General features: G+C 45.8%; 1 protein-coding gene across 3 annotated transcripts in view; it reads right to left on the bottom strand.

The window, feature by feature from the left end:
* LOC115096998 (solute carrier family 13 member 5-like) overlaps positions 1-17,656 on the bottom strand; it is a 227,180-nt gene that overhangs the window by 87,013 nt on the left and 122,511 nt on the right. The window lies entirely within an intron of this gene.

Raw genomic sequence — 17,656 nt, 5'->3', positions numbered from 1 at the left:
AGAGGTAAATTTAGCCATTGAAAGGGGGGACAATCCCTTATTCCTGTGGGATCTAGTTACCTAAGTCTCTCCCTAGTTAGATGATTAGATCCTGCTACAAATCCACCTCTGAGTCTTTTCTCCCATCCTGCTTCCATGAGAAAAGCCCTTGCTGAATCAGACCCTTTGTGATTAAAAAAGTATAAGTGTACACACAGTCAATATCCAAACCAAGTTATCAAGGTGCTAGTTTTCGTTGGATTGCCATGGGCTAGGAGAAGAAAGTCATTTTCATTTGTACAAGTAAAAAAGAAGATTCATGACAATCAAGCTGTTGCAATACAGACGTGCTAAACATATGCTAAATTGCTAAATTGACGGAGAAGGCAGTCCTGAAACAACTCAACGAACATCTTGACGACCACAAAATTCTATATCCCACCCAACACGGTTTTAGGAAAAACCTCAGCACAGAAACCCTCCTACTCAACCTTTCTGATACCATTCTATTTATTTATTTATAGTTTTTTTTATATACCGCGGAACGTAATACACATCACCTCGGTTTACAGCAAACAGTAATTCAGCCAAAGGCTTTACAATAAACATCAGAGGAATAAGTAATGTGCTAAATTAACAGCAAAACTAGAAGTATACATATCAAATATATATGAGTAATGAGAGGAATGGGAGTAGGTGGGAAAGGGAAAGGTAAGGCAGTATACAAGAATCAAGAGTTAGTTGAGAAGCGAAGTATGTAATTGCATAATTTACATCTATCAGAGGAAGGCCTTTCGAAACAGCCAAGTTTTTAAGTTCTGCTTAAATTTTCGGTGGCAGGGTTCTTGGCGCAGATCAGAGGGCATACTGTTCCACATTTTGGTTCCTGCTATAATGAGGGAATGTTTTTTTGTGGATGTAAGTTTGGTTAGTTTAGGAGAAGGGATCGGTAGTCTGGCCTTATGTTGAGATCTGATTCTAAGAGGCTTAGATAACAAACTAGGCATCTACTGATCCTCCTCGACCTTTCAGCAGCCTTTGACACAGTTGACCACAAAAGGCTTATTTCTAGCCTAGAAACCATTGGGCTCGCTGGCAAAACCCTAAGCTGGTTCACCTCTTTCCTCAAAAACAGGTTTTTCAAAGTCTCCTACAACAACAATTCATCTGATGCTATCCCCCTTGAAACAGGAGTTCCACAAGGGTCTGCACTATCGCCCATACTCTTCAATATCTACCTTCTACCTTTATGCCAACTCCTATCAAGTCTAGGTATCACGTACTACATGTACGCGGATGACATACAACTCCTCATTCCAATCTCTTCCACCATAGAAGATGCAATGTCAAGAGCAGCCTCACACCTTGATGCAATTCGTAATATGCTAAACAACCTAAAATTATGTTTAAACATGAACAAAACTGAATATATTCTAATTGTAAGAAAAAACTCAGGATCAATAACCACACCACCCTTCCAAATTGACAACATTCACATTCAACTTAAAGACAACGTAAAAGACCTTGGCATATGGTTAGACAATGAACTAAATTACAAAAAACACATTACAACAAGAACAAAAGAAGGCTTCCATAAACTTCAAATACTCAAACACCTAAAACCGATGCTTCACCTCCACGATTTCAGAACCATCTTACAAGCCCTCATCTTTTCCAGTCTGGACTACTGCAACTCTCTCCTGATAGGTCTACCTAAAATGACCTTAAAACCACTGCAGTTATTTCAGAATGCCGCTGCCAGAGTCCTGACTGGTAAAAGAAAATCTGACCACATAACCCCCGTACTCAACAATTTGCATTGGCTACCGGTGGAGAAAAGAATAGAGTTCAAAGTCCTTACAATTTTACACAAGACAATTCATAAAGTAGACTACACAGCCCTGGACAATATCATACATATACATAGGTCACTACGTACGACAAGGTCAACAAGTAAACTTCATCTAGATGTTCCATCTCTACCACAAGCCAAATTGTCCTCCACAAGAAACAGAGCTATCGCCATCATTGGCCCCAAATTATGGAACTCGCTACCTCATCACCTGAGCTCTCAAGAAAACTTTAAATCTTTTAAAAAAGATCTTAAAGCTTGGCTACTCAGCCAAACACTCAGACAGTAAGGGATAAGACTTCAGTCCACACCCTTGGCGTGTCCCACCTTGGACATGCAATCTCCCTCCAACGACTACCACTCTGACTCACAGAAACCTTCTTGATTTTTTCTCTGTATCAGCTGTCCCCTTACATGCTTAGAGCACAGATATATACCTAACTATATTGTATATTTTGATTGATATTAATTTATTGTTCAGAACCAGTTTCTGTTTTCTCTGTTAAATACTTTTAATGTAACAGGTTGTTGTAAATGTAAACTGGAGTGAAGGCAACTTCTGCTATACCTCGGTATATAAAAAAAATGCTAAATAAATAAATATGCGTCCAAACTAGATGCACTTTTTTTTTTTAACTCACTCACAATCAACTCTCCTGGGCACGCGATGCAATAGACAAATGAGCCGTTGAACTAAAAAGGATGAGCTAGGGATAAATTGTGCATCCCTAGTGCGTCCATGGCATTGGGTGCCCAGGAGAGGTGGCTGTCAGTGCAGGTTTGGAAAACAGATGCTCAATTTTACTAGCATCTGTTTTCCTAACCTGTGCACAGACACGGGTTGGGAAAATGGATGCTCGTTAATTGAGGGTCCATTTTTCCTGACCTGACTGATGGCAAGATTTTTTATTTTATTTTATTTTTTTTTTAGTTATGCCTTTTTTTTGGTTCCTCCGACTTAATATTGTCACAATATTAAGTTGGAGAAACTACAGAAAAGCAGCTATTTCTGTTTTTCTGTTAACTTTTGGGGCTCCTCAGGACTTAATGCCACTCCGGGGCTGGCGTTACTTTTTGAGGTTAAAAATGTGCACGTTGGCTGCACATTTATTTTTTTACATAAGAGGGCAATAGCTAATAGCCTCATCAAAATGGCATTGACATGTGATGAGTGCTATTAGCTACACACTGGTTTGGATATGTGTTTTGGATGTGCTAATCCCCTTATTGCTTAAAGGGTTATGGACACACATCCAAAAGGCGAGTCCAACCGCGGGTTAACCTGTGTGCTAGCCTGAGCGCATAGTATTGCATTGGCCTGAACAAATCCAAATACTGTGGGTTATTCTATCAAGATAACTTTGGACTGATTTATGAAGCAGTTTCCCCTTAGGAAATATATTTGTTAGGATTCGTGAGTTTTGTGGACCCTTGGCCCGAGGTGGAGGTTGATGCTACCTGAGGGGTGGGGCCCCACAGGTTCTCACCGTCGGGAGGCGAGGTCAGTTGCAGCAAGGACATGACTATAGTTCATAGAGAGAGGACGGCCTACGTCAATGCCTCGTGATCGCAGTACTAGGCAGAACTGAAGATACGATGTACCAGAGAAGGAACTTCCAATGCAGAGGTGCAATAGGCAGGCCCCGAGGAGCGGGGAACGCAGAGACAGGATCTCTGAAGGAGTAATGCAGAGACCGTCCCGAATGGCGGGACAGCATATCAACAGAGTCTCTGGTGTGATGACGTAGGGGCTGCCCCGAGGAGCGGGGAAGTGCAGAGTCCAGTCTCTGATGTAGTGACGTAGACTGCCCTGAGGAGCCGGGAAGGGTAGTGTAACGCCACTGGTGTAATAACACAGAGACTGCCCCGAGGAGCGGGGAAGTGTAGAGATAAAAGTCTCTGATGAAGTATAGAGTCAAAGTCTCTGATGAAGTGACGTAGCTTAGAGTCAAAGTCTCTGGTGTGGTAAGGTAGGGGCTGCCCCGAGGAGCAGGAAAGCGTAGAGATGGGATCTCTGATAGGCAGTGCTAAGGCTGCCCCGAGGAGCCGGGAAGCAAGCCAGCAGGATTTCTGGTGAGGAGCGCAGGGGCTACCCCGACGAGCGGAGAAGCCTGGAGACAAGGTCTCCCGAGAGGAAGTGCAAGCAGGCCCCCGAGGAGCGGGTACTCGAGCCAGAGTCCAGAATAGGAGGTAGAGATCCAAGGCAGGAACCACAGGTCCAGAGAGACAGGAACAAGCACCAGTGAGGTGAAGGAACTCGTTGCCAAGTCAGTTTGCATAGGCCAAAGGAGGTGCATAAGTATCCCTAGGTAATGATGTCATCAGTTGGGGACGGCCCAGAAGTTCCCGCCATTGGCCCTTTAAACAGAGAACAGATGGCGCTCGTGTGCACGCCTAGAAAGACCCGGAATTGGAGCGTGGGCTGGTGGTGTCCCAGCCGCCATGTGGAGCAAGGAGGACCAGGAACAGCACGGCGACAATGGCTGACCAGAGCCACAAGTTCACCTGGAGTGGAGGGCCAGGCATGGCAGGATATGAATTGGGTCGGCTGCGGCTGGGGGTTTGAGTTTTAAAGGATGTGTAGCATAAAATTGCTTGATGAGATCCTTATCCAGGATATTGGTGGCGGGCTCCCAACAATTTTCTTCTGGGCTGAAGCCCTCCCAAGACAGGAGGTACTCTCATTTCTTTCCACGTTTTCGTACATCTAGTACGTCTTGAACTTGGTAAATCACATCCGCTTTGGAGGACACAGGTTGAGGATCCGGAGCCTTTTTGGAGAATCCTAACAGCACCAAAGGTTTAGCAAATGTTGCTTACCTGTAACAGGTGTTCTCACAGGACAGCAGGATGTTAGTCCTCACATATGGATGACATCATCAGGATGGAGCCCAATCACGGAAAACTTCTGTCAAAGTTTCTAGAACTTTGACTGGCCCCTACTGGGGGGAGAAGAGCCCCTACTGGGGGGAGAAGAGCACCATGACGTGAACCTTTTCCATTTGTAAGAGTAAGATTTTCTCGTGGAAGGCTTCCGTGAAGCGATCAAGACACGGGAAACTGGTTCAGAAAGGTTAAGTGGCTGAAGGATTAACCTTTCAACATCCATGCCGTCAGGGACAAGGCTTGAAGATTGGGATGTCATAGGCACCCGTCGTTTTGAGTGATCAGAAGCGGGTCCTTTCCCAAGGGAATGTGCCTGCGGATGGAGAGATCCTGCAGAATTGGAAACCACACTTGGCGTGGCCAGTGAGGTGCTATCAGGATCATGGTTCCTTTGTCCTGACGTAACTTCAAAAGAGTCTTCGAGAGAAGAAGAAGTGGAGGGAATGCATAGAGCAGACCGGTTGCCCATGAGAGGGAGAATGCGTCTCTGGGCTGAGAGTGTTTGCTGCAAATGAGAGAGCAGTAGTTCTCCACTTTGTGGTTTTGTGGGGACGTGAAGAAGTCTATCCGAGAATATCCCCACTGTTGGAAGATGGAGTTCGCTATCGAGGGGTTGAGAGACCACTCGTGCGGTTGAAAGACACGACTCAGCTTGTCTGCCAGCACATTGTCCACTCCCGTTAAGTAGGTGGTCCTGAGGTACATCGAATGGGAGAGAGCTTCCGCCCAAATCTGTGCAGCTTCCTGACACAGAAGGAAGGAGCCCGTACCTCCCTGCTTGTTGATGTAATACATGGCCACCTGGTTGTCCGTCTGAATCAGGATGCCCTGATTTAATAGGCGATCCTGAAAGGCCCTGAGAGCATATCTGATTGCTCGAAGTTCCTGGAAATTTATTTGGTGTTTGGCTTCCTCTGGAGACAAAGATCCTTGTGTCTGCAAACGGCTACGTGGGCTCCCCACCTGAGGTTGGAAGCGTCGGTGGTGAGAATGATTTGAGGATTTGGAACCTGGAAGGGCAATCCCTGGAGGAGATTGATCTGATTTTTCCATCAGGCGAGTGACAGACGGAGTGAGTCCGTGACCTGGACAATGGCTGACAGAGGTTGAGTAGCTTGAGTCCATTGAGATCTGAGTCCAGTACATGAGTCTCGTGGTCAAGCGAGCCATTGGTGTGACGTGGACTGAGGACGCCATGTGTCCCAGGAGGACAAGAAATTGGCGTGCAGTCGCAGAGTATTGGGACTGCAGCTGGTGGGCAAGAGATACCAGAGTCAGTGCTTGTTGTCGAGGCAGGAAAGCCTTTGCCTGTAAGGTGTCCAAGTCTGCCCCAATGAACGACAAGGTTTGAGATGGGACTAAATAGGATTTGTCGTAATTGACGAGAAATCCTAATGAAATTAGAGTATGTAAGGTTAGATTGAGGGACGACAGAGCAGTTTGCTGAGTGGGAGCCCTGACTAACCAGTCGTCCAGATAGGGGTAGACGTGAATACCTTGTGTCCTGAGGAAGGCTGCGACGACTATGAGGCATTTTGTAAAGACTCGTGGAGCAGATGCTAGGCCGAATGGAAGCACTCGGTATTGATAGTGCTTGGGGCCTTCTAGGAACCTCAGGTACTTGCGGTGAGCTGGACTTATCGCAATGTGGGTATATGCGTCCTGGAGGTCCAGAAAGCAGAGCCAGTCTCCTCTTTGAAGAAGAGGTAGAAGCGATCCCAAGGTGACCATCTTGAACTTTTCTCGCTGGAGGTACTTGTTGAGGGCGCGTAGGTCCAGAATAGGACGGACGCCTCCCGATTTTTTGGGGATTAGGAAGTACCGGGAATAGAACCCTAGGCCTTGCTGAGAGTATGGAACGGGTTCTATTGCTCTTGACTGGAGAAGAAGGGAAACATCTTGATCCAGAAGAATGGAATGTTCAGATGTTCTCCACATCTGTAGAGGTGGGGAATCCGGTGGCAGGGCAAGAAAGTTCAGATGGTAACCTTGAGTAATGATTGCCAATACCCATTTGTCGGATGTGTTTGAATGCCACATGTTGTGGAAGTGGCACAATCGACCTCCAATTGGTATGTGCGACAGAGGAATCTGGCTGCTGCTCTCTAAATGGAAGTCAAAAACCTGAAGCAGGTTCTGGTTGAGGAGCTGCTTGTGGTTTTTGCTTTCGGGCTTGACGAGACTGTGGTTTTTGATAAGGTCTCGTGGCACGGGATCTGGATGGTGGCGGGTAAGACTTCTTCGGGCGGAAGAATGACTTCTTGAGTCCTTTCTGAAAGGCTGTTTTGAGAAGTCAGAAGGCATCAAAGAGTCTTAGGGTCTCATGATGGTCTTTTAATTCTGCCACCGTCCGTTGAATCTGTTTGCTAAACAGATTATCTCCGACACAAGGCAGGTCAGATAACCGGTCTTGTACTTCTGGGCGAAGGTCAGAAGACTTGAGCAAGGCCCACCCCCTCGCCGAAATGGCAGCTGCAGACACTCTGGTAGAAGTGTAAAAAATGTCATAAGATGTTCTAATCTCATGCTTGCCTGCCTCAAACTCCTTGTTGACTAGGGTTTGTAATTGTTCTTGAAATTGCTGAGGCAGGGAGTCTGAGAATTCTTGTATCTGCTTAAAAATGACCCTGTTATATTGGGTCATATAAAGCTGGTAGGCTGCAATTCGGGAGATGAGCATGGCCCCTTGAAATACTCAGCGACCAATGTTATCTAGGAACTTCTGTTCCTTTCCAGAAGGAACAGATGAGTGAGGTTTTGACCTCTTTGCCCTTTTTTGAGCAGACTCTACAACAACCGAGTGGTGATCAAGCTGAAATGTTTGAAAACCTGGGGCTGATTGTACCAAATAGATAGTGTCAGCTTTTCTATGTACTGGAGCAATAGATCCAGGATGTTCCCAGTTCTTTTTAAGAAGATCAAGAAGGACCTGATGGATGGGAATAGAGGTGATTTCCTTGGGGGCATCCAAGAATTGGAGCAATTCCATCATCTGATGCCTATCATCCTGTTCAGTCTGCAATTGGAAGGGAACCAATTCAGACATTTCCTTCACAAAATTTATAAAGGAGAGGTCCTCTGGAGGAGAACGCTTCCTACTCTCAGTGGGTGAAGGTAAATCATCGGTGTCTGTTGAAGTGTCATCACCCCAGGTGTCGTAAGGATCAGCACCTGCTCCTCTAGGAACTAGAGGGGGACAGGGTGGTTGAAGACCTGAAGGTCCCGGTTTAGGCTCCGAAGGAATCGGAGGAATTATCGGAGGCACCGATGATGGCATCGAAGGCACCGGTGCAGGCATCGAAGACATCGATGGATGAGTCGGTGGTGCCGACGGACTTATCGGCACTGATGGATGGGTCGGTGGCGAGGGACGTATCGGCATCGATGGCTGAGGCAGAACTCCCGATGGAGGGATGCGAAACTGTGTTTCTCCTCCCGATGATGCTGTCAATGGGGGGGCATCGGAGCCATCGGAGACCCGGGAACCATCGGAGGAAAGGCGGTCACAAGCACTTCCATCCTGGAAAGCAGCGGTGCCAGCACTGCAGGAATCGGGTCGATGATCGGTTCCACAGACGGTGCCGGTGTCGACGCCGGAGGAACCTGAAGACGTTGCATCGCCTTGTCGATGGCCTCCTGAACTATCCAGTCCAGTTCTTCTCGGAGACCTGGAGCACGCAGCCCCAGCTCCGGTGCAGAAGAAGAAGGCAGAGGCATAGCCGGAGGGACCACCGTTAAAGGCAGAGTCGCGGCTCCCGATCCCCGATCGGGTGAGGGTTGCCTCGGTGACTCGGTCGCAGGAATGGTCGGTGCCTTTCCTGGACGGGGTCTCTTCGACAGCGGCTCGGACAATGGCGAGGTCAATGATTTCGCTCCCTCGATGGTCCAAGTCTTAAGGTGTCGATGGCGATGTTTCTCCCTGCGATCCCCTCAGTCCTGAGAGGGAGTGGAGGGTGTCGATGGCCGAGAAGTCGTCAATGGCGGTCGGTCACCGATCAGTGGTCGATGCTGGCGCGAAGTTGACAGTGCCGGTTCCGACGACGTCTATGCAATGGACGGAGTTGGGGTTTGAGCATGGAAGAGAAGTTCCATCTTCTCCATTCTGGCCTTGCGACCCTTCGGTGTCATTAGGGCACATTTGGTGCAGATCAAGACATCGTGCTCGCGTCCTAGGCACATTACATAGATTTTATGGGGTCTGTGATAGAAATGGTACAGGTACAGTCCGGGCACCGACGAAACCCCGACGCCATGCCATGGAAAAAATCGAGCCGCGGTACGGTCGACTGCCAGTAGGCCGCGAGGGCCAAACTCGATGGTAATCGATGGAAAATGGGTAAAAACTTACCGGAGTACCGCGGACTAAGAAAAGTTAGAGGAGGGACCCCTGTGGGGCAAATTAACTTTTAGTAATTCCGTGAGGAAAATTCCTGTCAGGAATCTCTTCAGAGCTCCTTTACTGCAAGGCTACTGCTGCGCAGAAAAAAGAAGACTGAAGGGGGACCCCTGCTGGCTGCAGGGTTAGTGCCACACTGGGCATGCCCAGTAGGGGCCAGTCAAAGTTCTAGAAACTTTGACAGAAGTTTTCCGTGGTTGGGCTCCATCCTGATGATGTCATCCATATGTGAGGACTACCATCCTGCTTGTCCTGTGAGAATAGCAAAAATACATGAAAGGCGTTGTGGATCTTAAGAGAGGCTGGGAGCCGTAGTTTGTAAGTGACTGGACCCAAACGGCGGACCACCAGGAAGGGACCGATATACCTGGGAGCAAAGCAGGAAGAAGGGAGTTTGAGACGGATGATCCGAGTACTGAGCCACACCTTGTCACTCGGATTAAACTGGGGAGCTTCATGGTGATGAGTGTCAAAGAATCTTTTGGCTGTGTGAGCCACTTTCTGTAGCAAATGCTTCACGCTGTTCCATAATTGGTGCAACTCCTGGGCGGTCGACTGGGCCACTGGTGAAGGAACAGACAACGGAAGTGGTAGAGGAGGAAGAGGTTGGCATCCATAGACTACTTGAAACGGTGATGAGCCAGTTGAAGAAGATGGATGAGAGTTCAAGGCACTCAACCCAGGGAAGTAGGTCATTCATTAAATTTTGGAACACAGCTGGGGCATTGCAAAGGCCAAACGGCATCACAAGGTATTCAAAGTGGCCGTCTTGGGTATTAAATGCTGTTTTCCATTCATCTCCTTTGCGGATACGAACCAAATTGTAGGCTCCCCTGAGATCCAATTTGGAGAAACTTTTTGCTCCCTGGAGCCGGTCAACGTCTGAATCATCACCAGGCCCGCTGGGCCCTCTTCTTTACCCGGTTTAATTTCCTGCTGTGCTACTGTCCAGCCAACAAGAATTGCCGAGCTGACGCGCTCTCCAGATCCTTCATCCCAGAGGATGTCCCAGACTCTCCCTGGCATTAGAGGTAGAGGATAGCGGTCTTTCAGGGTGATCGCGTTCAAACTCCGGTAATCGATTCAAGGGCGGAGTGATCCACCTTTTTTCCCCACAAAGAAAAAATCTGCACCGGGGGAAATTTGGAGGGTCGAATGAACCCCTTGGCCAGGTTCTCGCGGATGTATTCAGACATAGCCTGAGTTTCGGTGAGCGATAATGGGTAAATCCTTCCCCGAGGAGACTCGATGTTGGGTACTAAGTTAAATGCGCAATCGTAAGTTCAATGCGGAGGCAGAGTGTCCGTGGCCTTTTTGGAGAACACATCTGCATAGGATGAGTATTGTGAAGGAAGGCCAGGAGATAAAATCGAAGTACTCAGGCAGGGTAGAGGCGAGACGGGCTCTAGGCAATTGGTATGGCAAAAAGATCCCCAGTGAGAAAGCTGTAAGGAGGCCCAATCAAACCGGGGAGTATGTTGTTGTAGCCATGGCAGGCCTAGAACCACCAGATGTATGGCCTTGCAGGGAACCAGGGCAGAGGAGCTGTGGTATGAGTAATTTGACCAGGCAATGGCTCTCCATGAATGGACGAAAGAAGTAGAGGAACTGGGGAGCGGATGGTGGGAATCTGGAGGTGCTCAGTCAGCTGTTTTAAGATAAAATTTCCACCAGCACCAGAGTCTACAAGAGCCAGGGTGTGAAACTCTTGGTTATCCAGCTTGATGGATACAGGCAAGGTTAATGGAGGAGAAGGTGAAGTCAGGCCTAGGAGCAGTCCTCCTTCTGAACCTAGGCCTGGGAGTTTCCCGGACAGACAGGGCATGTGGCTAAGGCATGGCCGGACTTGCTACAGTATAAGCAGAGACCTGATTGCTGGCGGCAACGTCATTCATTGGGCGAAAGCTTGCTTTGGCCCAGTTACATGGGTTCTTCTTCAGGTTTGTTTTGGACCGAGTCTAACCTGGGGAAGGAAAAACATTGACGATGGGACGAGCTGGACGTAGATCCTCTGGAGGCCCGGATTTCCCATGAACGTTCCTGGAGGCATCGGTCAATCGCCCAGCTAGGTCGATTAAAGAGTCCAAGGATGCAGGCAACTCTCGAGCTGCCAGCTCATCTTTAATTTGAGAGCTCAGTCCTTTGAGAAAAATGGAGCGGAGACAATCAAGGTCCCAATGGAATTCAAACGCCAGTGTCCAGAATTCTATGATGTAATCTGCCAAGGACCTGGTGCCCTAACGGAGATGAAGAAGCGTGGATCAGGATGCGGATGTTCTGCCAGGGTTGTCAAAGACGAAGCGAAATGGAGGCCGAGGAGAAGGAATAAGGGAGAGAAAAGCGTCCCAGGGCCTACCGGGGGTGAGGACTGGCTTCCCGGCCCCAACGGCGTCCCTGGTGCCTCTCTGTCTGATGTCATAATTGGCGGACCGCTGGGGTCCTTAAAGGTGTGTTTCCTGCGGCGCGTCTGCCGGCACGTCGCTGAAGCCGCGCTCGCTAAAGGCGCGCGCGACTTAGCTTCAACTTCGCTTCGATCTCCGCATTGGACTGTGTAAACAAGAGAAATTATTCCTATCTCAGAGGCTCCCGTTCAAAAGGTATACCGTTGAATATTATAAGGAGAAGCTTGTATAGTAGCCTGCTAAGTACTATTTCTTAATTTATTTTATAATGCCTCATACCAAGCGTAAGGAGAGACTTCGCTTGGAATCCTCTGCCTCAGCGATAGTAACCCCCTTACAACCTTTAATTCAAGGTTACTTTACACCGGCCGCAGCCTCATCCCCGGGAAATAAATCCGCTGAAAGTGCAGGAAAGGAGCAAAACCTGCCTCTTTTGGAAGATCAACTTTCACTGAGCCCGGGAGCCCCTGAAACTCCTTCGCCTCCATATCTTACCAACCTTCAGGACTCTGCCCGGGATATCCTACCATTGGTTGGAGTTAGGCCGGACTTAGAGGAGGGACTTGGAGGGGAAGTAAGAAACGAAAAGTTGCCTATTGAAGGTAAACTTATTGGAGAAGATCATATGAGGGAAGGAGACCCAGTAGCTGAGATCTCTAAGATCTCTGAAGTCTGCAGGGAGGGGGGGGGGAAGAGTATTGGCTTCATGATGGAAAAATTAGTTAGACCAGATGTAATAACTTTAGATGCAATATGGAATGCTATAGTGGCTTTGGAGGGTTCTATATCGATATTGACAAATGTGGTAAATAAGTCACAAAATTTAGTCTTAGAAACTCAATCAAGAGTTGATAAATGTGAAGGTAAAATTAAAGTATCAGATCAGTTAAATTCTGTTTTTGAAGTTCAAACTAATTTGATCTGTTCAGATAAGTTAATGAGAAGAAAAACTGAAATCATTGAAAACAGGACACGTTATTTAAATTTAAGAATATTAAATTTTCCTTGTGTAAAAGTGATATCTCCTAAAGAACAATTTAAGAAATATTTAATGGATGTGTTATTAATGTCAGCTGAAAAAATTCCTGCAACATCTAAAATATACTATGCTCCAGTATCTAAAAATGTTTCTAACTTAATGAAAAAGGATTTAAACGTGAATTTAGAAACAGACCTTACAGCCTTCCTAGAAACATCGATGGAAGAGCAAATTGAATACAGGGGAACTTTATTAGTAACATTTATTAACCCAATTGATAGAGATTTGGTATTAAGATTGTTCCTACGCAATCGGAACAAATTATATTATGGACAAAAGGTTTGGATTTACCCTGATATTATGAAAGAAACCCAAAGCCGTAGAAACATTTTTGTAAGTCTGTGTCAAGAGGCGAGATCTCTGGGTGTCCATACAAGTTAAAGATACCCCTGTAAATGTGTAGCACAGTATAAGGAAAACACCTATATTTTCTATGAACCATCTGAATTGGAGAACTTCCTGTCTAATTGTAAAACTGAAGCCAAAGCTATCTAAACCCTCAGGAGCTGGATAAGAGATAAAGGCTGCTATTGTTTTTTCTCCTTATTAGACTACAAGAGGTATGATTTAGATTTATGTTGCTCCATAATTATTGGTATCCCTTTTATCTTACTTTATATTGTTTAGGAATTTTGACTTATATTGAATCTCTGTATTGTTTGTTCATGAAAACTGATTAATGTAATCTGCTTTTGAGATTCATTGTAAGTTATTCTGTAAGATTATTTAAAAAAACTGGATAAATAAATAAATAATTAAAGATGGAGCGAAATAAGACAAGAAACCCAGGCAAATCTCGTAGGACCAGGTCGGCACGCTCCCATAGAGGAGAGGCCAGGCCAAGGCCTTACCATCCAGGAGAGAGAGGATGTAAGTGGTCTTGGTAATCACATCAGGAAAAGAAGCAGGTTGCACGCAAAAGTGCACATTACATTGGTTAAGGAAACCTTTGCATGTCAGGGGATTCCAAGAGAATCATGGGGGTGCCAGCAGCTGAACAGTCGGTCGAGGAACCGGCATGGAGGTAGAAGCGTTGAGCTTGGAGGACGTCATGGTCACTGCGGTGTCCAAGCGGAGGCTCAGATTATCTATAGCTGCTGCTAGTGCTTCCAAGTTGTTTTTTTTTTGTTTGATGATCTTTTGCGCCAGGCCAGGAATGTCCTGTAAAGCTCAAACCTCTGCCGGGTCCATGGACTTGCAATTTGTTAGGATTTGTGAGTTTCGTGGACCCTTGGCCTGAGGTGGAGGTTGATGCTACCTCAGGGTTGGGGCCCCAAAGTTCCTCACCGTCGGGAAGCGAGGTCTGCTGCAACAGGGATACAACTATAGTTCAGTAGAGAGAATATGTCCTGCGTCAATGCCACGTGATTGCAGTACTAGGCAGAACTGAAGATATGATGTACCAGAGAAGGAATTTCCAATGCAGAGGTGTGATAGGTAGGCCCCGAGGAGCGCAGAGACAGGATCTCTGAAGGAGTAATGCAGAGACTGTCCCAAGGGGCGGGACAGAGTAGCAACAGGGTCTCTGGTGTGATGACGTAGGGGCTGCCCCAAGGAGCTGGGAAGTGCAGAGTCCAGTCTCTGAGGTAGTGACGTAGACTGCCCCGAAGAGTGGGGAAGTGTAGTGTAACGCCACTGGTGTAATAACGTAGAGACTGCCCCGAGGAGTGGGGAAGTGTTGAGTCAAAGTCTCTGATGAAGTGTCGTAGGGGCTGCCCCGAGGAGCGGGGAAGCCTGGAGACAAGGTCTCCTGAGAGGAAACACAAGTAGGCCCCTGAGGAGCAGGTATCTGAGACAGAGTCCAAAACAGGAGGTAGAGATCCAAGGCAGGAACCACAGGTCCGGAGAGACAGGAACAAGCACCAGTGAGGTGAAGGAACTCGTTGCCAAGTCAGTTTGCATAGGCCAAAGGAGGTGCTTAAGTATCCCAAGGTATTGATGTCATCAGTCGGGGACGGCCCAAGGGTTCCTGCCATTGGCCCTTTAAATAGCGAACAGATGGCGCGCACGCACACGTAGGAAGGCCCGGAGTCGGAGCATGGGCTGGTGGCATCCCAGCTGCCATGTGGAGCAAGGAGGACCAGGAACAGCATGGAGACAATGTCTGGCCAGAGCCGCAAGTTCACCTGGAGTGGAGGGTCAGGCATGGCAGAATGTGAGTTGGGTCGGCCGTGGCCGACGGTCATAACGATATTCTGTGCAGATCATGATACCTTTACTTAGCACATGACAGGGATCTACTTGGCTTTAGAAACTTGCATGCAAATCTACTAAGTAAGAAAAAAAAAGATATCACAACATGCAGAGAATCAAGTTTTTACATGACCCATGAGGTACTAGAACTTTTCACATAGGCCACCAAGTAATTACAGAGTAATCTGTATGAGCATATTTTTTCTAAAACAAACTATAATTGTAAAACGTAGTAAAAGTTGATTTAAGTCCAGTCCCACCATCACCCTTTGAGCAAGTTGTCCTTGAGGGAGGAGCCATTTTTCAGCTTTTTTGGGGGGGGGGGGGTTTGACTTGTGATTCCACATTAGCCTTGCCATTCTCCACCCACCCAATGTCTAACATCTGTTCCAGTTCATCAGGAGTGGCAGTGGGGCAGGAGCTGCAGCAGTCCACGCGAGGAGACGTGTGCCATGCTGGAAGGGGCAGTGCCCTCCCTCCCCCCATTCTTCAATCTTGATGGACTCCCTCCCTCCCTTATTCTTCAATATCTGAGAGGGACCCACTGGGGCTGATTTCCCCAGACCCTGCACCTCACTAGGGTGAGCCCTGACCGTACGACACAATTTAAGTCCGGAACTAAAGTGACAGATTATGTAAGAACTTTCGTGAATAAGGAACTCTTGATCTCAATACAAAGGAATTCCAATTTTTACAAGCTAGTTCATGAGAAGGAAGTCCAATGATGATGGGGCAAGTTGAGACACTATTGGATGATTCTATGTTTTGTTTATTTTATAATTTTCAATTTTGAGCTAAATCCATGTTTTCTGGGAAAACTTCATTTTGTTTTCTTGCTTTTATATAGATCTACTTATTCTAAAAATATTCTTGCTTTTGAATGTTTGATGAGATAATGTGTACAGGACATAGACAAAGTGAATACATCAACAATTTTATTTTTTTTTTACACAAAAAAGAGAGATAAAAACTAGGAAGCCCCTATCCACATTCCACAGAGGCTCCCAAGGAAGAGAAATCCTTTAAAAATTAGAACCTAGTACAATTTTCTTTCTTTTTTTTTTCAGATACTTCAGGGTTCATTTGAGACTCCTTTAATTTTTAAAATAAATTGAGAACCGAGTATCTCCAGTAGCTGTTAATCCTAAAACGGCTTTTAGAGATACTGAATATAATTACTTTTTGAGAAATGATTAACTTTACTTTTCATGCAGTTATAATCTTCCTAGATAGATTTGAAAACTACTAATAACTCAGATGTGTGCACCAAATCTAAACATTCCAGCTTTTGCTGTGAAAACATGAAGGATAAACAGATAGCAAATCTTTTCTAGCATTATTAGTTAAAAAGTAACTATTAAAAAAAGAACCCAGCTAAAAATAAGTGCACACTTGCAGTCTGGCATATTTCTACGCCTGCATATTCAGGGCTGGGTCTGCTTTCCTGGCAGATCTATTGGAAGGTGGGAGACACTGCATGGACCTTTGATTGGGAGTGCCAGCACCTTGGTAAGAGATTCTCTTATCAAATTTTAGCCAAATTCATTCCATAGAAGGTGGCCCTGATAGAGGTGAACGGATGGACAGTCAGGCAAGGCAACTGCAAGAGGTGCATTTCACCAGGGATGTGCGGTCATTTGAAACGACACAGGAAATGTCATTTCATGTCTTTTTTTTTTTTTTTTTTAACAAAATGACAGAAAGAAAAATGAACAAAATGCTTTATTCTTATGTCTTTTCGTACGTGCTCTGAATGAATGGCGCATACCAAAAAGAAAAAACCCCCGAAATGAAATGAAATACATTAAAATATCGGCAGAAAATAAATGAAATAAAAATGAAAGGAAACATTTTTTTACTGTGTGCCCACCCCTACATTTCACTGATAAAACATGCCTTTAACAACCTTTCGTCGGTCAGAAATTGAAACTCTGAGGTATAGAATTCCAAGCACCACAGGAGATATGAAATAATTCAACATACATCAGATAGAAATTAAATCAATCTCATGATCTTGGTTGAGGCTACGGATTTTGTAAATAAAGTTGGATACTTTGTATCAGGATATGCTAGAGACATAAAATTCCTAGATGGAATAAACAACTGCTTCATGGAGCAATTGGTTCAGGAACCAACAAGAGAGGGAGATATTTTAGATTTAATTTTTAGTGGAACGCAGGATTTGGTGAAAGAGGTAACAGTGGTGGGGCCACTTGGCAACAGTGATCATAACATGATCAAATTTGAACTAATGACTGGAAGGGGGACAATAAGTAAATCTACAGCTCTAACACTAAATTTTCAAAAGGGAAACTGATAAAATTTGGAAAATAGTTAGAAAAACCTGAAAGGTGCAGCTACAAAGGTTAAAAGTGTACAATAGGCGTGGACATTGTTTAAAAATACAATCTTAGAAGCGCAGTTCAGATGTATTCCACGCATTAAGAAAGGTGGGAGGGAGAAAGGCAAAATGATTACTGGCATGGTTAAAAGGTGAGGTGAAAGAGGCTATTTTAGCCAAAAAAAATCCTTCAAAAATTGGAAGAAGGATCCATCTGAAGAAAATATGAAAAAGCATAAGCATTATCAAGTTAAGTGTAAAACATTGATAAGGCAGAATAAGAGAGAATTTGAAATGACATTGGCCGTAGAGACAAAAACTCACCATAAAAACTTTTAAAAATATATCCAAAGCAAGAAACCTGTGAGGGAGTTGGATGGACCATTACATGACCGAGGGGTTAAAGGGGCTCATGGGGCAGATAAGGCCATTGCAGAAAGCAAAATTGTTTACCTTGTAATAGGTGTTATCCCAGGCAGCAGGATGTAGTCCTCACATATGGGTGACGTCACTGACGGAGCCCTATTCCGGAAAACTTTCTGTCAAAGTTTCTAGAAACTTTTGACTG

The sequence above is a fragment of the Rhinatrema bivittatum genome, chromosome 8 (genome assembly GCF_901001135.1).
Source record: "Rhinatrema bivittatum chromosome 8, aRhiBiv1.1, whole genome shotgun sequence".
NCBI classification, from domain to species: domain Eukaryota; kingdom Metazoa; phylum Chordata; class Amphibia; order Gymnophiona; family Rhinatrematidae; genus Rhinatrema; species Rhinatrema bivittatum.
This window is presented reverse-complemented; position numbering and strand designations above follow the sequence as displayed.